Below are 24,337 nucleotides of genomic sequence, written 5' to 3' on the forward strand. Positions count from 1 at the left end.
ATACAACAGAGACCCAATGGAGCCCATCTGTGCCAGATGAACCCTAGAACAGCTGAACTGGTAACTTAGGAGGAAAATTTAAACAGTAAAATGATAACAAATTCACAACTATCAACAACTGAACCTAAAAACAAAAACTAAAACAAACTAAGCAAACAACTAAAACAGGAAGAGAATCCCAGAAGTAGAGATCACGTGGAGGGTTATGGGTGGGGAGGGTTATCAGTGGGGAGGGAGAAGGGGACAGAATGGGGGAAAAGGTACAGGGAATAAGAACAGTAAATGGTAGGTACAAAATAGACAGGGGAGGTTAAGAATAGTATAGGAAATGGAGAACCCAAAGACCCAAAGAAGCCAATGGCTCATGTCCATGTATGACCCATGGATGTGAACTAAGGTAGGAGAATTATGGTGGGGCAGGTACAGGGTGGAAGGGAATAAAGGGGAGGAAAAATGGGACAACTCTAATAGCATAATGAATAAAATATATTTTTAAAAAATAACAAAATAAAATAAACATAGCACTCTTAAAATAATATGTACATAACAAAAGTGGGGTCATTTATGTTTTTCTTTTTATTTTTCAGAGAGAGAGGAAGGGACGGAGAAAGGGAGAGAAACATCGATGTGAGAGAGAGACACGTCCATCAGTTGCCTCTCTCTGTGACCAGGGATCCAACAGGCATCCTTTGCTTTGCGGGATGACACCCAACCAACTGAGCCTCACCAGTCAGGACACAAGAGAGGTTTAAAAGGCCAATTGGGGGCTACAAACACCATCTAATCTCACTTATATGTAGAATCTGATAAACAAAATAGACCTCCAACCCCAAACACAGGCCCTGGGGCCAAATACCCTCCCAACCTTGTTTTATCCTGCCTGGCACCTTTTTTCTACCTGGTAGCAGTGCTGAGATCCTTGCCTCTAGTTAGGGAGTAGTTACATCTCTACAGAACTAAAATCCCAGTTGGCCCTTTGGAGGCAACAGGAGGCTGATGTGGCCCCTGGTGAAAATGAGTTTGACACTCCTGAAATGGATAGAGGCATGGACACCTGGAGCAGACTGACACCTTGAAGAGGGGAGGAAGGGAGGGGATGGAAGAAGGTGAAGAGATTAGCCCAGAGACACAGACAACCTCCTGCTGAGGCCCAGAGGGCAGGGAGGTGAGCTGAGGGATGAAGTGAACAAAAGCGGGAAATCAGACACCCGAAAAAAAGTAAACAATTAAAGTAGTTTAAAAAACAAAATAAATAAATGTAAAAAAACGAGGTAGTGTAGGCCTGGTGATTCTGAGGTGATGCTACTACCATCCACAATCCAGTGATTCCAAACATTTTTAGGCAAATCGGTCACCAACATTCCAAAGGATCACATTTTAGGATTGAGAGAGAAAATTTTGTCACTTTTGATATTCATCTCCCAAGAAAGGACCAGAAATGATATTCAGGATCTAATCTACAATGATTACATGGCAGTATTTTGTTCACATTCATTTAAAAATAACTTTCATACACAACTATGTCCTTTGTTCCTGGTAACTCCTCTCTGTGGGGTGAGAAAATCTCATTACCTGGGTGGAAATCTGCTTGGAATGAGTGGCACAGACAGGAAGTGAGGCAAGTGGGAGGAGGGGCCTCCCTGATAAAAGGGGTTTGCTGGTCCACCTCACTCCAGAGCTGAGCCAGCAGGGGAAGCAGCTGGAGACCAGAAGAGGACCTAGTGCACAAGAGGTGAGTCCATGGTTTTGACTTTCCTGTTTCTACAAAAGGTTCAGCAAGTGCTGGCTGAGGCCAGCTCAGTGCCAGGCATGGGGAGGACATCTAGAGACGAATGCCTTTGATGGGAAGAGTGGGCAGAACTTAGATGTTTAACACCAGGTGGCAGAAATAACCTGGTCTTTTTATGCTGAATCAGATCCGAGATGGGTGGACCCTGCCAGGTGGTGAGTGGAGTGTCACCCACTGACTTACTGCACCTCTCAGGTTCTTCTCTGGGTCTCAGTGACACTCATCTGGGGCAGTTGTAGGATATTTGAGTCTCAACCACTACTGTCCACTGGATATATAAAGTCACACAGAGATGTCATCATAAATTAGTGTTTTTTAAGCTTTTATTTTAACTTACTGATATGAGGGAGAAAGAAGCATGGATTTGTTATGAACTCATTGATGAATTCCCTGGTTGCATCTTGTCTGAGCCCTGACCAGGGATTGAACTTGCTATCTTTGGGTATCAGGATGATGCTCTAACCAACGGAGTTCCCCAGCCAGGGCTAACCTCATTTTTGAGAAGCCACATACACAAAGTAAAAACAAACAAACAAACAAACAAACAAACAAACAAAAACAAGCCTTTCATTATCACTGGCAGAAGGCAGTGATTTCAACATCTCATTAATTTCAGAAGTTCTTTGGGAGGTAGCTTATGTTCTCCTGTCTTCTGATGTCTTCAAATTCTGGGGTACATCTTATGCTCAACACCTTTCAAGGTGGATAAGCCCCATCCCAGTGGCTCAATAGGAACTCCAGGCTAGAGCCTGCCACAGGAGACATTCAGGTAGCCCTGGCCAGATGGCTCAGTTGGCTTGATCATCATCCTGTATTACTGAAGGTTGAGGGTTGTGCTCCACTCAGGGTGTGTACAAGAAACAACTGATCTCTCTCTCTTTCTTGCTCTCTCTCGCTCTCTTTTTCTCTCTCTCTCCCCTTCTCTCCCTCTCTCCCTCTCTCCCTCCCTCCACTTCCTCTCTGTCTCTAAAACCAATAAAAACCTGTCCTTGGCTGAGAATTGAAAAAAAAATTCACAAGTAGAGTAGAGACCATCTCACCCCCTAACTTACAGCCCCAGAATGAAGCTTGTCTTCATGCTAACTAGCATTTCAAAAATCAGAAATTCCAGGCCATGAGCTATTGATGTTTGTACTTGGATTGCATCTTGATTGCCTGGGAGCAGGGAGTGCAAGTAGCTATTCACAAAAACAGGGTGGAGTCCCAGAACCCATCAGTCCTTGTCACTCACCATGTTCTAACGGTCTGTCCCTTCCACCAGAAAGCAGCCATGGACAAACATTTTAAAAACACAAGCCGTTGCTATGTCTGCGTGACCTACGTGGAAGACCCCGTGAGCCTGAAATGTGGGTTCATCTGCTGCCTCAAGTGTGTTGACTCACTGTCAAGGGACGCCGGGGGACAAGAGATTGTGTGCTTCACCTGCCCTGAAGCTTCTCAGAAGAGTGACCTTAGGCCCAAGCACCAGTTGGCCAGGCTGGTGTCAGAGGTCAGGGCTCTGGAGCCCCAGCTGGGAGCCATCCTGAGGATGAACCCAAGGATACGGAGGTTCCAAGGTGAGGTGTGGGGCCACCAGCCCCCACCCCATGGAAAACAGCCACTTGTCAAAGCCCTCCAGTCAAGGTACTTTACCCGGGTTCTGGCATCTGAAATACTCATTCTTTCCCAAGGTGCCAACCTGGAAGTCTGCATTAAAACCATCTGTAGGTTTTCTTTCCATTTTTAAGATTTTATTTATTTATTTTAAGAGAGGGGGAAAGGAAGTGAGAGATGGTCAGAAACACTGATACAAGAGAGAAAAATCTATGGATTGCCTCTGGTAAAGGTACCAACCTAGAACCCAATGCACAATTGCCCCCATGTCCTAACCAGGAATAAAACCAGTTTCCTGTTCTTGGAAGAACGTCTCTCAACCAAGCCCCACAAGTCAGAGCCATCTGTAGGTATTCGAGAAAACATAAGATTTAGCCCTGCCTGGTGTGACTCAGTGGACTCAGTGCCAGCCTTAGGAACCAAAAGGTGGGCAGTTCTATTCCCAGTCAGAGCACATTCCTGGGGTGTAAGCCAGGTTCCCAGCAGGGGGCCCGGGAGAGGTAACCACACATTGATGTTTCTCTCCCTCTCTTTCTCCATCCCTTCTCCTCTCTCTAAAAACAACAAAAAAAAGAAAATTTTTAAAAAGAAAAGAAAAAGTACATAGTCATGCTCTTAACCTGTCCTATCCAGTATTTTCGGTAGCCACACAGGTAGCTGGTGGTCACTTGGAACTGGAGGTTCATGGAGTAGAAATTTGATTGATTAAGTAGAAATCCGAGGCTGGGTGTTCCATAGCCTGAATCCCTAAAATCCATCCTTCCTGATTCTTAACTGTTTTTAATGTGTTTGTAAACTATTTTCATTTTTAAATATGTTTGAAGTTGATGTTTGAATTACAGTTGCCACACAACATTACAGGAGTTAAAAATTACAGCATAGTAATTAGATACTCATGTACCTCCAGAAGTGATTCCCCATGATCACCTAGTCCCCACCTGGCACCATGCACATCACCCCAGTATTACTGACTGTATTCCCTGTGCTTCCCACTACGACCCTGGGCCTGTTCTGTCACTGCCCATCTGTACTTCCCAATCCCTTCCCCTGTTTTACCTCATGCTCCAAAACCCCTCCCATATGGAAAACATCAATGATTTTTTAATGTTTTCAGCACTAGTTGTATTCAATATTATTTTGTATTGTACACCAACTGTAACTGAAACTTAAAAAACTGTTTTGAAAATTAAAGAGCCCTGGAGCTGGCTCAGTTGGTTAAAGTGGTTCCTGGACACCACAAGGTTGCAGGTTTGATTCCTGCCAGGGGGTGCATGTGAGGCAACCGATGGATGTCTCTCTCCTTCCCACACCTCCTTTCCTCCCTGTGCAAAATCTCTAAAAACATATCCTCAGGGAAGGATAAAGAATAAAAATTAAATTAAAAAAGGGAAAAAGAGATAAAGCAAGCAACACACAGAGGGAGGAGTCTTTATTCCACAAGGTTTCTTTCTGAGGCTGCACCAACCCCATCCAGGGGTCACCTACAAGCACAGCTCAGCTGTGCTGGAATCTGAGTCAGAGTCGCAGGGAGGCAGTAGCCCAGTGCAGGGTCCACTGCTCCGCGTCCAGGCGCTGCCCCGTTGAGATGCAGTCCCAGTTCCTGCTAAGGTGTCAACACGTCCTAATGTCAGGACTCTTAGAAAAAAATACATATATACACATATATTTACAAATATATTTACAAATATTTACATATATAAATAAAGTGTGTGTGTATGTATAATTTTAATATAATTGAGAGAGAGAGGAAACTGAAAGCTTTGATGTCAATTTTACTCTGCAATAAGTATAATATTCTCCGTCCTTTGAAATGCCTAGTTCAGATGTATGTGTGCACAGAATCTGTGATAACTTGTATGCTAATTTTGAACATGCAGCAGTCATGGTCTGTTTTTCCATGCAGAGTCCACACTAAAGGGAAGAAACCTCCTTCATCAACTAAGCAAAGAGCTTAATGTAGAGAGAATGGCTCTCATGACCAAGGGCCAGTTCAAATGATGACCGTCCAGTTGTGTCTATGAAATCTGATGTAATTGGGGACCTGGGAAGTTCCCCCAGGAAAACCCGAGGTGTGCAGTTGAAGAGGAGAAAGTGAATGATTCGCGTGGGCCCCTGAGGTGGCCCCAAGGGGTGGGGACAGAACTAATAGATGATCTTTCTTTCCACAGTGGACGTGACCTTGCATGTGGACACAGCCAACAACCTACATCTCTGAGGACCTGCGACGAGTCCCCTGCGTGTATGTGGATCAGAAGCACAGGGCCTGTCCTGAGAGGTTCAGCGCCTCCCTCTGTGTGCTGGGCTCCCCGAAGCTCACCTCCAGCTGGCATTACTGGGAGGTGGACGTGGGCACCAGCATAGAGTGGAACCTGGGCATCTACAAGGAGTCTGTTTCTTGGCAGGAGAAGGTCAACCTCTCTTCAGAACGTAGCTTTTGGACCGTGAGCTGCAGGGAGCATGTCACCTTCCAGGCGAGCACCAGGCCGGTGACAGAGCTCATGGTCAGTCCCAGCTTACACTGCATTGGTGTTTTCCTGGACTTTGGAATGGGGAACATTTCCTTTTATGACATGGGTAACAGCTCCCACATTTTTACGTCCCCCCCAATTTCTGTGGCAGAGCCCCTGCATCTGTTTTTTGCTCCTGGAATTCCATCGAAGGACGGTGGCAGCTTCATGATGCTCAGTCCCAGGTTCAGTCCCAGCAAGGCCAGTGCAGCTGGGCAAGGCCATGGGGCTCTAGGCACAGCAGGTACAGACGCACCCTATGTGCCCACAGCCATGGATACCAGGCCCTCTGCTGCTGATCCAGAGCCCTGAAAATCATGGGACAGCTGTGAATCCCAAACACAAATTATGGGGAACTCCTACTTCCCATATTAAGTCCTGTTATGGTTGTTTTGGGGGGACTTCCTTGTATAGTTGTCCAATAAATATGTTTTGAGCATTCACATCAATTGCCAAATGTTTTCCTTTTTAGTTTCTAAAAGATCAACTGCATGTATCAGGCAGGTTGTAGACAAAATAAATATATGGGTGTGAGCCACCAGACTGAACGGTTTTCTCTGCAATCTGACCCCGACCTACAGAAACAGTTCAAACAGGGATGTGCCCTAGCCAGGGTAGCTCGGTTGATTGCAGTGTCTGCCCAGGCACCAAAATAACACAGGTTCGATTCCCAGTCAGGTCTTGTGCCTAAGGAATATAAGGAAGGCAACCTGACTGAGCTTTCTCTCTTTCAACAACAGGAGATGTGTGTGTGTGCCATTTCTCAATAAAAGAAAAACATTTGTTTCAAGTGCACATAGAATGTTCTGAGACCCTAGAGGAAAGCAGGAGGACTTTAGGAGCAGCTGCATACAAGAGGTTCATTGGCTCAAAAAGGATCCTTATGTTCATTTATAATGTTTGGAGTTAATGAGGCTTTATTAGCTTCCAGCTTCAAGTGATGAGAACTGAACAGTCAAGGAGAAAGTGTCTCAGGTGCCAAAAGGGCGACTGCCACAGTCCCCCCTGGGCCTTTGCCCCTGATTCCTTCCCCTTCATCACAGCAGGGTTGTGTTGCTCAGCTTCCACCAGACAGGTTGTCCTTGGAGTAAAACTGGCAGATTCTTGAGAGGAACGGTTGGTGGGGCTGCAGGTACAGCACAAGGGCTGATATGCCTATTGGTGGACACAGGGTGGGACATCAGCATCATGGTGGAATGAGGACCCTCTTAAAGAGACAAGTCAGATGCTGAGACACTCCCTGCGCAAGCCTGTCTGTGAGACCCAGGGGGAATGTGTCCCAGGTAAGTCCCAAAGGTCCCAGCCCAATCTGGCTGTAAGACCCCCACCAGCCAGCAGAGGGTGCGAGGGAAGAGGTGACCTTCACGCGATGGAGTGGCTAAAACCTTGGACATGTACAAGGACGCCAAAGTAGTAGGGCAGGGGGGCTGGGGACCATGGGGAAAGGAGGCACAGAGAGCCACCACAATGAACTAACAGACAGGGAACCTGGGGAAGGTAAACACTGGAGACACAACGCAATGAGAAACCAAAGGTAAAACGAGTGGAGAGAGTCCCCATAGGTCAATAATCACCTGAATGGACATGGACCGAACTCACCAACCAAAAGGCACAGAGAAGATGAATATATTAGAGCAGAACCCAATTATACTGCCTGTAGGAGATCCAACTCACATCCAAAGACACACAGACCCGCACAGTGAAGGGGCAGATGAAACAATCTCCCTTTAAACTGTGCAGCCCTGGCCCAGAGGCTCAGTGGATTGGACCCTCCTCCAGTCCACCAAAGGGCTGAGGGTTCTATTCCTCCTGGGGGCTTGGATGAGAGGCAGCAGATTCATGCAGTTCTCTCATGTCTATGTCTCCCTTTCTCTCTCTCTTTCTCACTTTCTCCCTTATTCTATCTCTCTAAAATCAACAATCATGTCCTCAGGTGAGGATTGAAAAGCAATGGGCAGAGGACCAGAACAGACCCTTACAGACGGCTAATAGAGGACTAACAGATGGCTTACAGATGGCTCATAGTCCTGAAAAAGTGCTCAATGTGTCTCTAAGAGACATGCAAACTAAAACCATAATGAGGTATCAGTTCCTGTCTGCTAGAAAATCTACCTTCAATAAAGCAACATACCAGTGCTGGCCAGGATGTGGGGAAAAGGGAACCCTCTTGCACTCTTGGTGGGAATGCAGACTGGTGCAGCCCCTCTGGAAAACAGTGTGGAGTTCCCTGAAGATAATAAGTATGGAACCGCCTGTGACCCAGCTATCCTACTTCTGGGTATTTACCTGAAGAAATCCAAAACATTTCTTGAAAGAATAAACACACCCCTGCCCATTGCAGCATGATTTACAGTAGCCAAGCTCTGGAAGCAGCCCAGGTGCCCATCAGTGGGTGAGTGGATAAGCAAGCTGTGATGCATTCACACCGCAGAACACTATGAGGCAGGAAAAGAGAATGAAATCTTGCCATTGGGATGGCATGGATGGATCTAGAGGGTATTATGCTAAGGGAAATAAGTCACATGGGCATAGATAAAAATCATATTACTGCACTCATATGCGGATCATAAAACAAAAAGCAGCAAACAAATTGACAGAGCAAACAAAAAGGAACTCACAGTCACAGCCAGCCCTGTCTTGGTCACCAGAGGAGAGTGAAGTGGTGGGGGAAGAAGAGAGGAGAGAGGGGGTCACATGTGTGGGGATGGAAGGAGACCAGAGTTCAGGTGCAGAGCATTTTTATTTCCCTGCAAGGGGCTACAGCTGAATACTGTATAAAAGCCCTAGATGTCCCACCTGCCTGTCTCAACTTGAACAATCCCTGTACCTAAAGTGGCAGGTCCATGTGTCCAGTGCGCCGGCCATGGCAGAAGGACTGGAAGAAACAGTGGACTGTGCCCCTTGCCCCCAGTGGTATCTCAGAAGGAAGATTTCAGGCCAGTGAGCTGGCAGGTAGAGCTAGTTTCTAAGAGGTGAGTATCAACTGGCTTTTCTTGTGATCAATTTTAATGCTGTCTCCCTGTAATCCCCCATCATTGCTTTGTCCTAATCCCAGTGTGTATGACCAGGAAGGCTTCTCCCCACAGTTAGCATCCAGAACATGAGGACAGGCTGGTCCAATGGGAGACTCCAGTATGAGCTCTATGAGTGATACAGAGGTATTGCAGTGTCCTTTAGGTCACATGGACAGAGGGAGACCGCAGGCCCTGAGCAAGGACACAGTGGCTTCAAGTGGATGTATTTTCCAGACTCAACACACCTCAGGCTGGGAACAGCAAGCCCTGTGGAACTTGAATGTGTAGGAAGACCAGCCAGGGGTCACACAGGATAACCACTATGAGGGGCCTGGGGACAGAAGAAGAAGAAGTTGAAGGCAAGGACCCAGTGGGAAATGCTATGACTGGAGCTCCTGGTGCAGAGCATCCCTGCCCCACAATGACAACATGAGTCTCAGCTCAGATTCTCCCCAAGGAACATGGGACACTTTTTCTGCCTCCTGCTCACTGCTCCAGAGGGCCATCTCAGTATTGGCCATCACTGTCCCCAGTCTCTACACCTGCCTGAGGCTGCCATCTTGTGGTCATGTCCTGATGTCAGGTTCTTTGCCTTTGTTGTCTGGCCCAGGGTCTCCATGGTGCTGCTCTTGCACAGACACCACCAGAGGCTGCAGCACATTCACATCCCAGCAGCCACCACCAATGCCCTCCAGAGACCAAAGCCACCCACACCATCCTGATGCTGGTGGACACCTGTGTCACTTCCTATGTACTGATTTCTGTGTTCACTTTAAAGTCATAGTGTGAGTGGGCCCCCATCTCTGGTGGGTGCAGACCTCCCCTGGTTAGCTTCTGGTTTTCTTGCTCTTTGCCTCTCACTGAGGATACTCAAGGATCCTAGATCTGCTGGGGTTATGAACTGTTGGAAGTGACTCTTGACAATCTAATCTGTGGATGTCAGTGTTTATAATATTCCTAATTACACTGTTTACTATCCTTCACTGAATGCCAATGTTGTACATAATATATATCATAAACTTTATTTTAAGTTACAATAGAATTGACATACAACCTCGTGTAAGTATAAGATATCCAGTGTGTTTATTTGATGCACTTACATCACTCATGTGCCGTCTAATGGTGGTGATCCATCCTGAGAAACATGTGGTTGTGTGATGCTGTGGTTGTGCAAACAGCCCAGAGGCACTCACACCTGGATGGTCTCCCTACTGCCCCCCTACACTGCAGGGATCAGCCTATTACTTCTGGCCTATAAGTCTCCACAGAACATTCTTGTACAAAACAACTTGTACAATAAATCAAAACAAGACACAATGATGCCATCAAGAGCCTCGATAAACACAGGTATGAGGCTGCTGCAGCCATAACAAAGCATTCTTTTCTACTGTAAGCCTTTAAAAAAACTGTCACCCAAGGCCATGTTAATCTATTTGAGAGAAAGAGAGAGAGTGTGTTTCTCAGAGAGAGAGTCGATATTCTACCCATAGGCACTCTGACCAGGGATCAAACCCACAACATTTTGGTACTCATGATGACACTCTAACTAACAGAACTACCTGGACATGACAGGCATAAATTCTGTGGTGAAGGTCTGTTTAGAAATGTGATCCATTTTTATTGAGTTATTGTTATCTTATTGTTGAGTTTAAGTGTTCTTATCAATATTCTAAAAGAACAGAATAGCAAATAATTCTCTAGTGTGGCCTGAGCTCTTTTTACAGACATAACAACAACATTAATGCACTGATAGGTTTTCCTGGGAGGAGGAAGCAGAAGTGACTCACTGAGATGGTTTCCTGGGAGAGCACTTAGGTGACTGAGAGGGCAGAGGGATAGTATGACTTATTTCTCTTGTGTGTTCTTGAGTGCCTTTTGAATTTTGTTGTATGTGCATGAATAACTTTTTCTAAGAAGTTACAGTAAATCCCTACCATTGTAAAACTCCTGACAGGCCATCCTCACATCACGATTTAAGAGTCACACTCTGATCCTCTTCTCTAGGGCCAACCATTTGCCCTAGAAATTCCATTCCTGACAAACATGGCTGGGCTCTATGAACAAATCCTCCCACTGAAAATAGGTAAAAGTGATGTGTGCAATACGAAAACAGACTTCTGAAAAGCAACAAGGAGTTCACTAGATACTAACGACCATGCCCCAGATGAAAGGAAAGACCCAGCTTGACCTCCACAGAGAGCAGCGTCCTGAGTGAGGAGTGGGGGAAGGTGTGCAAGTTCATTGCCCAGAGTCCAGACATGGAGCCCAGCACTGTCAGTCCTGAGCTGACCTCTTCACTTTCCTCCCCATCTGCCTTTTCTTTTATACATGTCATCAACACTTTTTAACTTAATTTTGTGTATATAGATAATCTGAGATTCATATGATGAATATATACTTACTGTAAAAATCATAAAATGTTAAAAGTTGTAAATGAAAAATTCTCACTAAACTAAAGGAGTTCCTTGACCCGTGCACATTCAAGCCCAATCCAATGCAAACAGCAGTTTACAGCAAAGAAAGCAAAGGGTTGGCCTTGGTAAGTGTGGTTCAGTGGGCTGGAGAATCATCCCATGACTGAAAGGTTGCAAACTGATTCCTGCTCAGAGCACATACCTCAGGTGTGAGAATGATCCCTGGTCTTGTGCCTGTGAAAGGAAATCAGTTGATGTTTCTCTCTCACATTAATGTTTCTCCCTCTCTCATTTCCTCTCTCTCTGAAAGCAATGGGGAAAAAAATCCTCAAGTTAGTATTTAAAAAAAAAAAAGAAATTAATGATTTCTTTAAGGAAGTGGCTCCAAACCCAGAGTCACAGGTGAGTTGTTCCTCTAAGATCTGGCTTCCTGATGGCTTCTAGGGGATGGGTTGCATGGGGAACTGAGGGACTTAGGGTCAAGGTCTCCATTGATTGGTCAGCACTAGGGTAGTGGGTGGTTGGTCATTGATTCTGGTCCTATGTCAGTCATAGGGCCATTCTGTCCAGTTTCACATGTTCATTCCACTACTATCCCCACAGTCTAAATCTTCATGAGCATGTTTTTGAACACGTCAGATATTCAACCACTTTCACCTCTGCAGACACCTGTCCAGAGCCCTGGCTCCAGACACAGGTGTACTGGGTCTTTGCAGACCAGGAGCTGGGTGTCCTTCACCTCAGCTCAGGCAGCCCTGGCCTCTCTTGTTCTGGCTCCCCTGTCACCTGGACCCCACCTGTTCCCCTAGTTTGGTTTACTTCCTGATTTTCCCCACTTTTCCTGGTAGTATTTTCCAAAAGAGAACATGCAAACTTAACTACGAAAACTCTAAACACATGAGGAAACTTAGACTTTCTTAGCCCTTATTTACACCTTGACTTGATATGGAAATCTGTTTTGGAAATATTTTTCTCTCCAGGAACTGGCAAACATTGCTTCCATGTCTTCTAGTCTCCAGGCCCATATTTGCTGCCTCTTGAAGTTTTCAAGGGCTCTTCCATCCCCTTTCTGCAATTCCATCATGATGTGTCTGGGTGTGGGTCTGTTTTTATCTGCTGTAGTGAGAATATAATTAGACCACTCAAAATGTAAATTGTTATCTATACACTTCAAGAAATATTCTTGGAAAATTCTAAAATCATTTCCTACTCAGCATGTTTAATTTTCATTTTCCCATACTATTTTTACTGTTATTATTAATGTGTTGAAATCTCTTGACAAACAGACTAATAGGTCTTTTCTCCAGCTTGCCCACACATTTTCATTTATACCACTCAGTAGGAGTATACCTTGAATCTTCCAGTTCACCTATTGAATTATTCATTTCTATGATGATATTTTTGATTTCCAAGTGATCTTTCCTGTTCTATGATTGGGTATAATGGTTCTGTTTCAGATGCCATTATCTTTTACATCTTTCAGTTAATACTAAGACCACAGGAATGGGACCCGTAGGTCTCCTGGTTATCTGCTTCCATGATATCAGGAAACTTTCCCTCAGAGCATTGGATCATGATTACACTTCTCTGTGTCATTTCTGCTAATGTCACATCTCCCCCGCGACAGTGTCAGAGTCACAGAGCCAGGGTCCTACTCTGGCTGTGCATTCTGTCTCCAGACTCTAACTAATCCTGACACAGTGGGGGCCTTGAAACCCATGCTGGGTGATGAACTTGACTATTGTCTGGATGGCTAAGGTACACAGCCCCTTGATGTCCTCCAGAGCTCTGAGCCGAGCAGCCTCCTATCACAGAACATTCTGGAACATTGCAGCAGTTCATTTGCATGGAGTGCAGAGTCACAGAGAGTCAGGGTAGTAAGAAGTAGGGAAAATGCCTGAGCAACAGGAATGAGGTAATGGAAGCAAGAAAATTAAGGAAGGTCAAACAGTCTGAAGAACTTACAGCCAACTGGTGAATTGCAAGACCTCATCTCCCCTAACCAAGAACACTGCAGAACAAAAGGTTTGTACCTCTCATCCCTCACCAGAGAATAGGTAGGTTAAGTCACCCGAAATGGGGGGAAATATACAACAGAGACCCAGTTGAGTCCATTTGTGCCAAATGAGCCCTAGGAAAGAGGAAGTTAGGAGGACAAATAGAGAAAACATTAGAGCCAGACAGACCTAAGATAGAAGTAAAACAGTGGAGCTGACCAAAGAATAATCCCAGACCCCCCTTGTCCTCATGTTGATGCATCAGCATATTAAAAACACCCCTGGAAACCTGGTGAATGTTCTGCTGACACCCTCCCCTTAGATTTTCACACAGAGACAAGAGATAGAAACCCTCCAGACAGAGACCTGGGGCAGCTCCCTCTAGTGCGCACCCACAGCCTGGTTTCAGACATGAACTGCTTTCTCTCCTTCTGAGCTCTAAGGGTCCACCTGAGATTTTCAACCAGGGGAGCAGTGGGCTGCAGCAGCTTATTTTGGGCTTTTTTCCCCATCCTGCCACCAAGGCCCCCTTTTACTCTGACTCTCCAGTGAGCTGACAGCAACCCCACCTCAGCTCACTTCTGTCTCTGGGAGTTTTACTTTCCAGTGAGCTGACTGCAGCCTGACCTTGACTCACTCCTTTCCTGTAACATTCCTAGGAACCACAGCAGCCCCACCTAGGCTCTCTTCAGTTACTTCTTCTACCCTAAGTCCTTCCTTAGTGTCACTGTCCCCAGCTTTAATAAACATACTTTCAATATCCCCTGACTCGGGCTGTGGAATCTTATCCTAAGAAATCAAGCACCCACACACCCCACACACCCCACACACCACTCAGCACAGAGAGGCCTGAGGCAGAAACACTCAGGCCTGGGTCCTTCTGGGGACAACAGCTGCCAAGGGACCCAGTGAAAGCGAGTCATCGAGGCCCCCAGAGAAAACACCCTGTGTTCACTGCAGCCCCACCACCCCCTATCATCTCTGAGTCTCCTGTCCCCCACAAGGATCCCATATCGATTACCTCATGAGTTTGCTCTGAAGGTTACACTTGACCCTCTAATGTAGATCCCAGGGTGTCACTGCCTGAGACACATTAAGCAATGCTCTGTCCATCGTTACCATCATTCCAGTGATTAGAGCATTTAGGTGCATCCAGTCCTTTTGCATTTATAAAACCAGAATAGAAGAAACATCCATATATACACACACCTGTGATTATCTTCTTAGGATACATTCCTAAGAGAGGAATTTCTGTGTCAAAATGTAAGCACATTTGAATTCCTGAGACCTTTTACAAAAGCATCTTTCAGGAGTTTGGTCCCATTTTTCAATCCCTTCAACGTCTACAGAATGTGTTCCCCACCCTCAGGCTGATATACTCTTCATTTTCTTTCATCTTTGCTGAACTGATAGATTTTAAAATTTTAATTCCTATTTTCCTTATTCTACATTCTTATTTTTGTTTACAAGTATTTATTACAAATATAATTAACACTGGCATTTCTTCTTTTGCAAACTGTTTCTTAATATTCTTTATACTTGACTGAGTTGTAAATATTTATATATATTCAATTTAAGAAGGAAGGAAAAGCAGCCCCAACATGAGAAAGGGTCTGGAGCTTATACCGGGAGGCCCAGTGTTGCCCGGAGCTGGCCTGGCACGCTCACTGCTGGGCCGGGTTACTCTCTGGTTGGACATTCGTGCTCTCACAGAACATCAGCATCAGACAGGAGCATCCCAAGACCACGGGGACATGAGACAAACCCACACCACACTGAGTGTTGTCTCAGCACAGACAGAAAGGAGGCATGGTGTGGCTCACACACTAACAAGCAGCTCCCAGGCTGGCTAACAGAAGGGAAGGCAGCGTCTTTCCTATCACCCCTCACCCTCGCTCCAGTCTGTGGCGTCCGGAGGTATTTCCTGAGATGCCCAGTCACAGACTTGCCCCCACGTCCTGGCAATGCCAATCTAGAGGGGCCCCTGCGCCCACAGACCCTCCTGAGATCGCCATCCAGATCCAATGTCTTGGGCACACTCTGTCTCACCCCGTCCCTCTCAGCTGCCCACGCCCCCAGGGGTGCGCTCCCCCTCACAGGAGCGATGCCCCCGGTGCTCCTCGGGGTCTTTAGCGGAACAACATTGGCACCCATTACTTTTCCTGTGAACATTTTTATGTGTCTTTGAGTTTGGTTGTGGGCATGAGTGTGTATCTCCAGAGCATGTGGTTGACATAGAAAAGTTTTATGTTTTCCTTTATGGTTTTTCATCTTTTGGTCTTGCTTAGAAAAACTTTCATTGCACAATTGTAAAAATTCTAGATATATTTTCATCTAGAGGGGAGAGGGCCAAGGGTGAAGGGAAACAGAATTGTTTGAATTCTGGAGGAAATATTGGGAGGAGTAACATGTAAGGAATTCCGAGGTGGAATTCCAGTGTTTACGTCTTCTGCCTTATAATTTTATGAGTGTGGAGGAGGCCTGCATGTATTTGATATATGTTGTGTTCAACAAATATTTTCTCTTGAAATAAAGATTTATGTGCCTGCTTATGCTCACCAGCATAACACCAACAACACCAAGGGTCCCAAAGTGATGTGCACAAGGACTAACTCCAGCAAGGAGCGTTTTGATCATTTACAACATTAGGGAGTTATATCACATTTTGGTTAATGTCTGCACACTCTAATTGTTAACTACATAAGAAGTAAACTTTCTTGGACAAGCTCTATTCTGAGGGTGCATCTAAGACCCTCACAGACAAAGGAAGACCCATCATTCCATATGAAGATATTGTTAATGTACATCAATCTATGAGTCACACAGTGTCTTTGAGGGGTAGGCATATACTGCAAACTAAAATATTCCAGAAAAGCACTGTTTCATGTGGCAGCTACAGATGATTATGGCTTTTAAATTAAAAGAAATTAAAGTAAAAGTTCAACTGCTCCACACACAGGCTGCACTTCATGTTCTCAACAACCAACTGCAGCCAGTGGCTGCCATGTTGGATGTGCAGACACAGAACAACCCCTTGTTCCAGAACATTCTGTGGCACAGAAATGCTCTTCATGATGTCTAGGCCTCCAGTTAGAGCACTAGACCCATGAAAAATGAAAGGGACAACATCATCTCTCTGACAGATGACACCAGATTTCTGTCTGGATTGTGAATTCATATTAAGATGGTGTATAACAAACACAACTAGGTTACCTGTGGGGTTAGTGCCTTCAGCACACTCTGTTCTCAGTTCCAAAGAAGAAACATCTGTCCCCCACACCTCCCTTCCAAGACCAAGGACAGTCTTGTCTGAAATCTCATTTCTAGGGGGTGAGCTTTCTTCTAGAAGAATCCAGGGGCAATGCTTTCAGCCGGGTGTGGGGAGGCAGGGATCCCACCTCAGGGAGAGGGATTCTAGGAAGTGAGGAGGGTGCAAGACATGGGGCCAGTGGGGAGACTCCCCCCAGTTTATCCAGAACAACCATTCTCAAAGTGTGCTCTGTGGAACCCTTGAAGTTTCTAAGAGCCTTTCATGGGATCTATGAGGTCAAAACTATTCTCATAGGTTAAGGACATCCTTTGCCTTTTCACTTTGCCCAAATTTGCACTGAGGTAAACTCAGCAAGAGTGGAGGCTGGGACACCCAACTGGAACAGCAGGCATTCCTCACCACCACCCCTCACAGACTAGAAAACAAACCAGTGTCACTTTAACAACATGTTTAAAGGATCGAAAAATATTATTGTTAGTAAATCAGCAAATTTAAATCAACATTTAAAAAATATCTTTGCTTCCAGTCAAGATGTTTGTGTAGGTAAATTTAGTAATGTCTTTGCACCACTACCTCATCAAAATTACAACTACATCACAAACACCCATCATTCAGAACTGCCTAAAATCTAGCTGAACAATCATCCTACAACTACAAAATTAAAGAAGCCCCGCTGAGACTGGTAGGAGCGGTGGAGATGCTGAGCAGACTGGTCCCACAACCATGTGTGGTAGATAAAAATTTGGAGAGATATGTCAGCTGTGAGGGTTCTGCCCTAGGAGGGAGCTGTCTCAGCCTGACACTAAGACCCCCAGACAATGCTTCCAACACCAGGAAGACAGGTCTCCCCACAATTTGGGTTGCAAAAACTAGCAGGGACTGAGGCTAGTGATGCAAAGGGCTTCTGCAGTCCCGGGCATTCCTTTTAAAGGGCCAGTGCATGGACTTACTCAGACACACTCCTCTGAGCTCCAGCCCTGGGACAGCAACTCAAAAGGCATGAGGAACATATAGAGAGAAATTGAGTTGTCTGGCATCAGGGCAAGAGCTGGGAGGGGGGCTGCTTTCTCTCAGACAGAAGGGCTGACAGAGGCCATTGTTCCTTTTATGAGCCCTCCCCCCCCAGAGCTGCCAGGTGTGCACTGTGTCTGAGTGTCCATCCCCCTGGCTCACACTGTCCACTCTGCCCTGGTGATTCCCTGAAACCCTGCCTCACCCACCTTTCAGGCTCACTCAAGCCCTTTCCAGTGACTTTCCATGCAAACAGCCTCTCTTGGCTGAAGCCGTGGACTTTCCTAAAATATCTGAAATAAACCTCATCTGGCTGAGGCACACTCCATTTCTACTGCTAAGTGGCCCCAGGCCCAGGACTAGGGGAAGTTGGCCTTGCTTTGCAGCTTGGCCTCTCCCAGGTGCCTCCAAGCCCAGCACAAGAAGTGGCCATGTACAGATTGATTTATAGCTCATGCCAGGTGGTTCTGCATAGGACACATGTGGTGGCTGAAATTGGCCTGCACCTCCCAAGAGACCCCACAGCCAGCACTCCTGTAGATAGCTTCTGATCACAACAAAACACCACCCCACCACCTCCACAGCAACACACTCATGGGGCAGACTCAGCAGGCACCAGAGCCTCCACAGTGGCTGCAGCCAGTCCTCAGAGCTGATCAGCCTAGGGATAAATCCCTTCCCATTGCCAACAGCGATCCTGACTCAACTACAACAGCAAAGTGCACAGGGCCCACAAGGGGGCACACAGGAGTGCCCAGGTTGGGACGTCAGGGAAACCGCACCACTGGGCCCTACATGACACCCACAACACAGGGACACTCTACCAGGACAGGAGACAGCAGCTCTACCTAACACATAGAAACAATCACAGGAAGACTGCCAAAATGAGGAGACACCAAAGTGAAAGGACAGAACAAGACTTCAGAAAAAGAAGTAAACAAAATGTAGACAAGCAATCTAATAGATGCAGAGTTCAAAACATTATAAAAATGCTCAATGAGCTAAGGAGACAAGTAGAAGAACTTAGTGTGAATGTCAACAAAGGTATAAGAAACATAAAAATGGAGAAATAAAACAAAGAAAACAGTCATAAATGAAGGACACAATAACTGAAATAAAGATACATTACAGGGAATCAACAGTGGAGTACACGAAGCACAGGATCAGATCAGAGATTGGGAAGATAAAAAAGCAGAAAACAACCCATCAGAACAGCAGGGAGGGAAAGGAGTCCTAAAAAATGAGGATAGTATAAGGAACATCAGGGACAACTTCTAGTGTACCAACATTTGCATCTTGGGGATGCCAGAAAGAGAAAAGAGAGAGCAAGGAATTGAAACCCTATTTTTTAAAAACAATTATGGAAAATGTCCCTAACCTGGTGCAAGTAGTAGATATAAGAGTCCAGAAAGTGCAGAGTCCAAACCTGATGAACCCAAAAAAGCCCACACACAACACACATCATAATTAAAATGCCAGAGATTAAAGAAAAAAGAGCATTTTAAAAGCATCGAGATAAAAGCAATTAGTTACTCACAAGAGATCTCCCATAAGACTGTCAGCTGATTTCTCAAGATGAACTCTTCAGGCCAAAGGAGATTGGCAAGTCTCATTTTTTAAATTTCTTTTGGCAAGTAATATTCAAAGTGATGAAAACCAAGGATCCACGCCAAGATTACTCCACCCAGCAAAACTATAATTTAGAATCAAAATTCAGACAAAAAGCTTCCCATACAAGAAAAAGCTAAAGGAGTTTATCACCACCAAACTGGTATTACAGGAAATATTAAAGGGTAAGATAAAAGAAATAATATGAAAACTAAAAGGGTAATAAAAGCTTATCTATCAAAAACTACTTTAAATGAAAATGAATTCATTGCTCCAATTGAAAGACATGTGGTAGCTGAATAGATGAGAGAACAAGACCCTCACACATGCTGTCTACAAGAAACTCAGTTCAGATCCAAAGACACACTGACTAAATGTAAAGAGATGAAAAAGACATTTCATGAAAATGGAAACAAATAAACAAAAAGAGCTGTGGTAAAAATACTTATCCTAAACAAAAAAAGACTTTAGAACAGAGCCTATATGACAAGATAGAAAGAAGGACCCAGCCACTGCACTTCTGGGTACTTATCTGAAGAAACCCAAAACACTACATAAAAGAGACAAGACACATTCATATGTTCACTGCAACATTATTTACGAAAGCCAGATAGGGAAGCAGCCTAAGTGTCCATCCACAGATGGTGAGATAAAGAAGTGGTGCACATGCACAACAAAACCTGCCTCAGCCACACACACAACGAATGAAATCTCTCCATTGGCAACAACATGGTGGAGGGTATGGTGCTGAGTGAAATACATCAGACAGAGAAGGACAAATACCAGGTGACTGCACTTACATGCAGAATCTAAAGAACAAAGTATTCAAGCAGAACAGAAACAAACTCATACATTCAGAAAACAGACTGACAGTTGCAAGATAGAGTGGGAGTTTGGAGGCTGGGTGAGAAAGGAGAAGGGATTAAGAAGCACACATTGGTGGTTACAGGATAGTCACGGGGATGTAAAGTGCAGCACAGGGAATACAGTCAATAATATTGTAATAACTACATACGGTGTCAGCTGGGTACTGGATTTATGGGGGGATCACTTTGTAAACATATACATATCTAATCACAGAGTTACACACCAGAAACTAATAGAATAATGTAGATCAACTGTAATTGAAAAATAAAAAATATTTTTTAAAAAGATAAATATATCTTGAATTCATTTACAAATGGATTAATTTCCTGTCATTCATGAAAATGGAGAATAAAATGTAAAATACCTCCTAGGATGACCAGGAAAGTGCACAAACACACTTCTGCTACATTCATTCCCAAGCGTCATGAGCCCAGGAAGTGACCTGTGAGGGCTGAGTCAGCCTCTTCTTCACAGAACAGCAAGTTCACTTAAGAGAATGAGAGACACAGAACCTGTGATGACTGAGGTGTGGTGAACTGGCAAACACTCTCTCAAATGAACCTGAGCTTGTCCCTCAAGGAGAGTCAAGGGGCAGTTGACACCTGACAGCACCTGTTGTCTGGATGGAATGGAAGCTCTCAGAGGAAAACCAGGGTTCCTGCAAACGTGTGTCTCACCACGGCAGCCAGACAGCTTCCCAGAGCTGACAACCATTTCCAGTGGGATCTGCGGTAACGTTAACAAATGTGATTTTTGATGATGTGTCATTAAATGCACCAACACTGGGAGATCTCTATCACTTAGTGAAACAATGCATCACTTTCAAATAACCCTGTGTAAGTACAAGAGCCACTGAAGTAATGTAACAGTAGGAAATAATCAATGGATTTGTTTCAGGTCCCACTTTGCAAAGAGACTTTCAGAACTACCGCTTTGAGGCTTTAGTGTATGATCCAAGGTGAATATCCACACTAACACAGTTTTAAGAATGTTCCTCCTACATATTGGTATGAGGCTGTATATATTTTCATATACCACAACAAAAAAACTTAAATGCAGAAGCAAATATGAAAATCCAGTGGACTTCTAATGATACAGACAAGAACTGAGACTTGCAAAAATGTAAAATGTGAGCAGCTCCACTCTTCTCGCTGCCTTGTGTATTCGGGAAAATATTATTTTTAATAAAAACTTTATTTCTCTTAACATGTCATAGATTATTAATATTAGCCTAAATAATTTTTTAAAATTTCTGTTTTATTCTTTGTATGGTAAATATTAGTAGATGTAACACACACAAACAAAATTATTTGGAGGTTCCTCCCTAATTTGTGAGACTGGATAGATGTTCTGATACAAAATGTTTGAGAGTCGCTGAATAAAACAGCCCGTGGGCCGGGACTCGGGGAGACCATGGGACAGAGAATTCACCCTGCAGGAGGAGGGGACGGGCAGAGTCAGGTGTCCCCAGACTCGCCTCCCAGGTCTCAGTCCAGGGCCATATTTAGAGCGAGGACTCTGTGACTGGGAGTCCCCTTCTCCCTGGGGGTTTTCCTCTTCCCTCTCTCACGTCCTTCTACCTGGATACTCACGATGCTGCCCCGGTTCTCACTCCCATTGGGTGTAGAATTCCACTGAAGCCAATCAGCGTCACCGTGGTTCCGGGTATCAGCCCACTCGAGGAACCGGAACCCATTCTCCGCAGATGCTCAGGGTATCGATCCTGGGGCCCCGAGCGCTGCTCCTGCTGCTCTCGGGGGCTCTGGCGCTGACCGAGACCTGGGCGGGTGAGTGCGGGGTCAGGAGGGAACGGCCTCCGGGGAAAGCACGCCTCCAGCACTCCCGACCCGGACCCCAGACCCGACTCCGGAGTCGCCCCCCTCCCCCTTCCCCGCACCCCATCTCAACCACCGCCCCCTTTTCGGTCTCCAGGGCCCCCGGCCCCTGCAGGAACCACCTCGGACCAAGAACGCGCGTCCTCCCCGCCCCCAGGGCCCCACACCCTGAGATATTCCAGCAACACCGTGTCCGGACCGGGCCGCGGGAAGTCCCGGTACCTCGGCGTCGTCTATGTGGACGACACGGAGGTCGAGCGGTTCGACAGCGACGCCCCGAACCCGAGGATGGAGCCGCGGGCGCCGTGGATGAAGGACCCGTGGGTGGAGCGGGAGATGCCGGGGTATTGGAAAGAGCGGACGGGCAATTGCATGCACAACGCACAGATTAATGGAGGGAAACTGAACAACCTGCGCGGCCGCTTCAACCAGAGCGAGGACGGTGAGCCCCGCGCGCGACCCGCATCATAACAGCGGGGCCCGGGTCCCCCGAGTCTCCAGGTCCGAGCCCTACCCCCGAGGCGCCCGGCCCCCAACTCGGGAGGAGCCCATGGGTACTTTGACGGGTTTGAATTTCTCTGAAGGACCCGACTCTGCTAGGGTTGGGTCCGCACTGGTGGAAACCGGATCCGGGCCAGCGGGGCGAGGGGGATCTCGGGGCGGGGTCAGTGTCCCACACCTTCTAGGAAATGAGGGGCTGCACCGTGGGGTCCGACGGGCGCTTTCTCAGCGGGTACCGTCGGTTCCTCTACGATGGCACCGAATACCTCGCCCTGAACCAGGACCTGAGCTCCTAGACGGCAGCGGACACAGCAGCCCAGGTCACCTGGCGTGAGGTGGTGCGGGTCCCTGCTGCGAAGGACGAGAGGGCTTACCTGGAGGGCGAGTGTCTGCACCGGCTCCACCTGTACCTGGAGAAGGGGAAGGAGACCCTACTGCGAGCAGGTACCAGGATGTGGACCTCCTCGAGAGGGGATCTGTAGGTGGGGTGGCTTCCTGCAAGGAGAGGAGGAAAATGGGACAGTGTCAGAATCCCCCCACCCCCCCCACCACCGCCCTGCTCAGGAGAGGGAAGAGTCCCCCAGGTGTCCTTCTTCTGTGACTCACCCAAAGGCCCAGGTTTCTCTACAAGACAATAAGGGACCCAGCCCCTCCCTGAAACATACCACAGCGGTTCCCTCACACCCTGCAGCACCTGGTGCACCAGGACGCTCTCCCTGGTTCTCAGGCTGAGACCTTCTCTGGAGGCCTCACTCAGAGTTTTCTGAGTCATTCAGCCTCCACCTGAGTCTGTGTCTCCCCTTAGACACCTGGACACTCCTACCCTAAGTTCTCAGCTTTTTTTCTGGAACTTTTCCAGAAATAAGAGATTATCTCAGAAACCTCTGTCCAGGCTGGTGTCTGGGTGTTGCTCTCCCTTCTCCCACCCCCACTGTCCTGTCCACTCTCAGGGTGGTCACATGAGCACTGCTGGAGTGTTCCATGACCATGCAAAGTTCCTGAATTTTCTTACCCTCCCTTCAGACCCTCCAAAGACACACGTGACCCATCACCCCATCTCTCACCATGAGGTCACCCTGAGGTGCTGGGCCCTGGGCTTCTACCCTGCAGACATCACCCTGACCTGGCACCGTGATGGGGAGGACTTGACCCAGGACATGGAGCTTGTAGAGACCTGGCCTGCGGGGGACGGGACCTTCCAGAAGTGGGCAGCTGTGGCCGTGCCCCCTGGAGAAGAGCAGAGATACATGTGCCATGTGCAGCACCAGGGGCTGCCTGAGCCCCTGACCCTGAGATGGGGTGAGGAAGGGATGTGGGCTCAGAGCCTCTCTTCAGGGTATCCCAGAGCAGGGTCAGGACTCAGGCCTGAGGTTGGCCTCTCACCTTCCCCTCGCAGACCCCCCTCCTCAGACCACCATACCATCGTGGGCATTGCTGCTGCCCCTGGTCTCCTTGGAGCTGCAGCTGCTGGAGCTGTGCTATGGAGGAAGAAGTGCTCAGGTGGGCAAGGGGTGGGGCTGAGTTTCCTGTCCCCCTAGGGGTCAAGCTCAGGTGGAAGTGTGTTCTGCCTCCTTAAAGTGCATCATGTCCTCACATGGGTGCTTGTCCATCTGGGGCCTATTTCCTAACACTGACTCTTTAGTGAGGCCCATGGGAAAGTGAAGAACACATTTATCACCTGATGGTTCTAGGGATGGGGACTGATTCCCAGCTGTCACAGGTCAGAGGGGAAGGTCCCTGCTGAGGACAGGTGTCCAGAAGGGCAGTTCGTACAGTCCCCACACATGTACTGTCCCTGTATTTCATGATCCTAACTTGGGTGTTCAGTCACAGTTGTGGAAATCTCCCTGTCCTTCAGGAGTGTGAGGCTCTTTTAGGGTCCTGGAATCCAGCCTTTCCCTGACTTCTCACAGAACATTTTCTTCCCTCA

At 46.7% G+C, this 24,337-nt stretch overlaps 1 protein-coding gene and 1 pseudogene across 1 annotated transcript in view; both read left to right on the top strand.

Annotated features, from left to right (window-relative positions):
- The window catches only part of LOC114510783 (patr class I histocompatibility antigen, A-126 alpha chain-like), a 72,961-nt gene that overhangs the window by 48,338 nt on the left and 286 nt on the right, over positions 1-24,337 (top strand). The window lies entirely within an intron of this gene.
- Positions 21,776-23,945, top strand: LOC114510784 (annotated as a pseudogene).

The sequence above is a fragment of the Phyllostomus discolor genome, chromosome 12, assembly GCF_004126475.2.
Source record: "Phyllostomus discolor isolate MPI-MPIP mPhyDis1 chromosome 12, mPhyDis1.pri.v3, whole genome shotgun sequence".
Taxonomy (NCBI): domain Eukaryota; kingdom Metazoa; phylum Chordata; class Mammalia; order Chiroptera; family Phyllostomidae; genus Phyllostomus; species Phyllostomus discolor.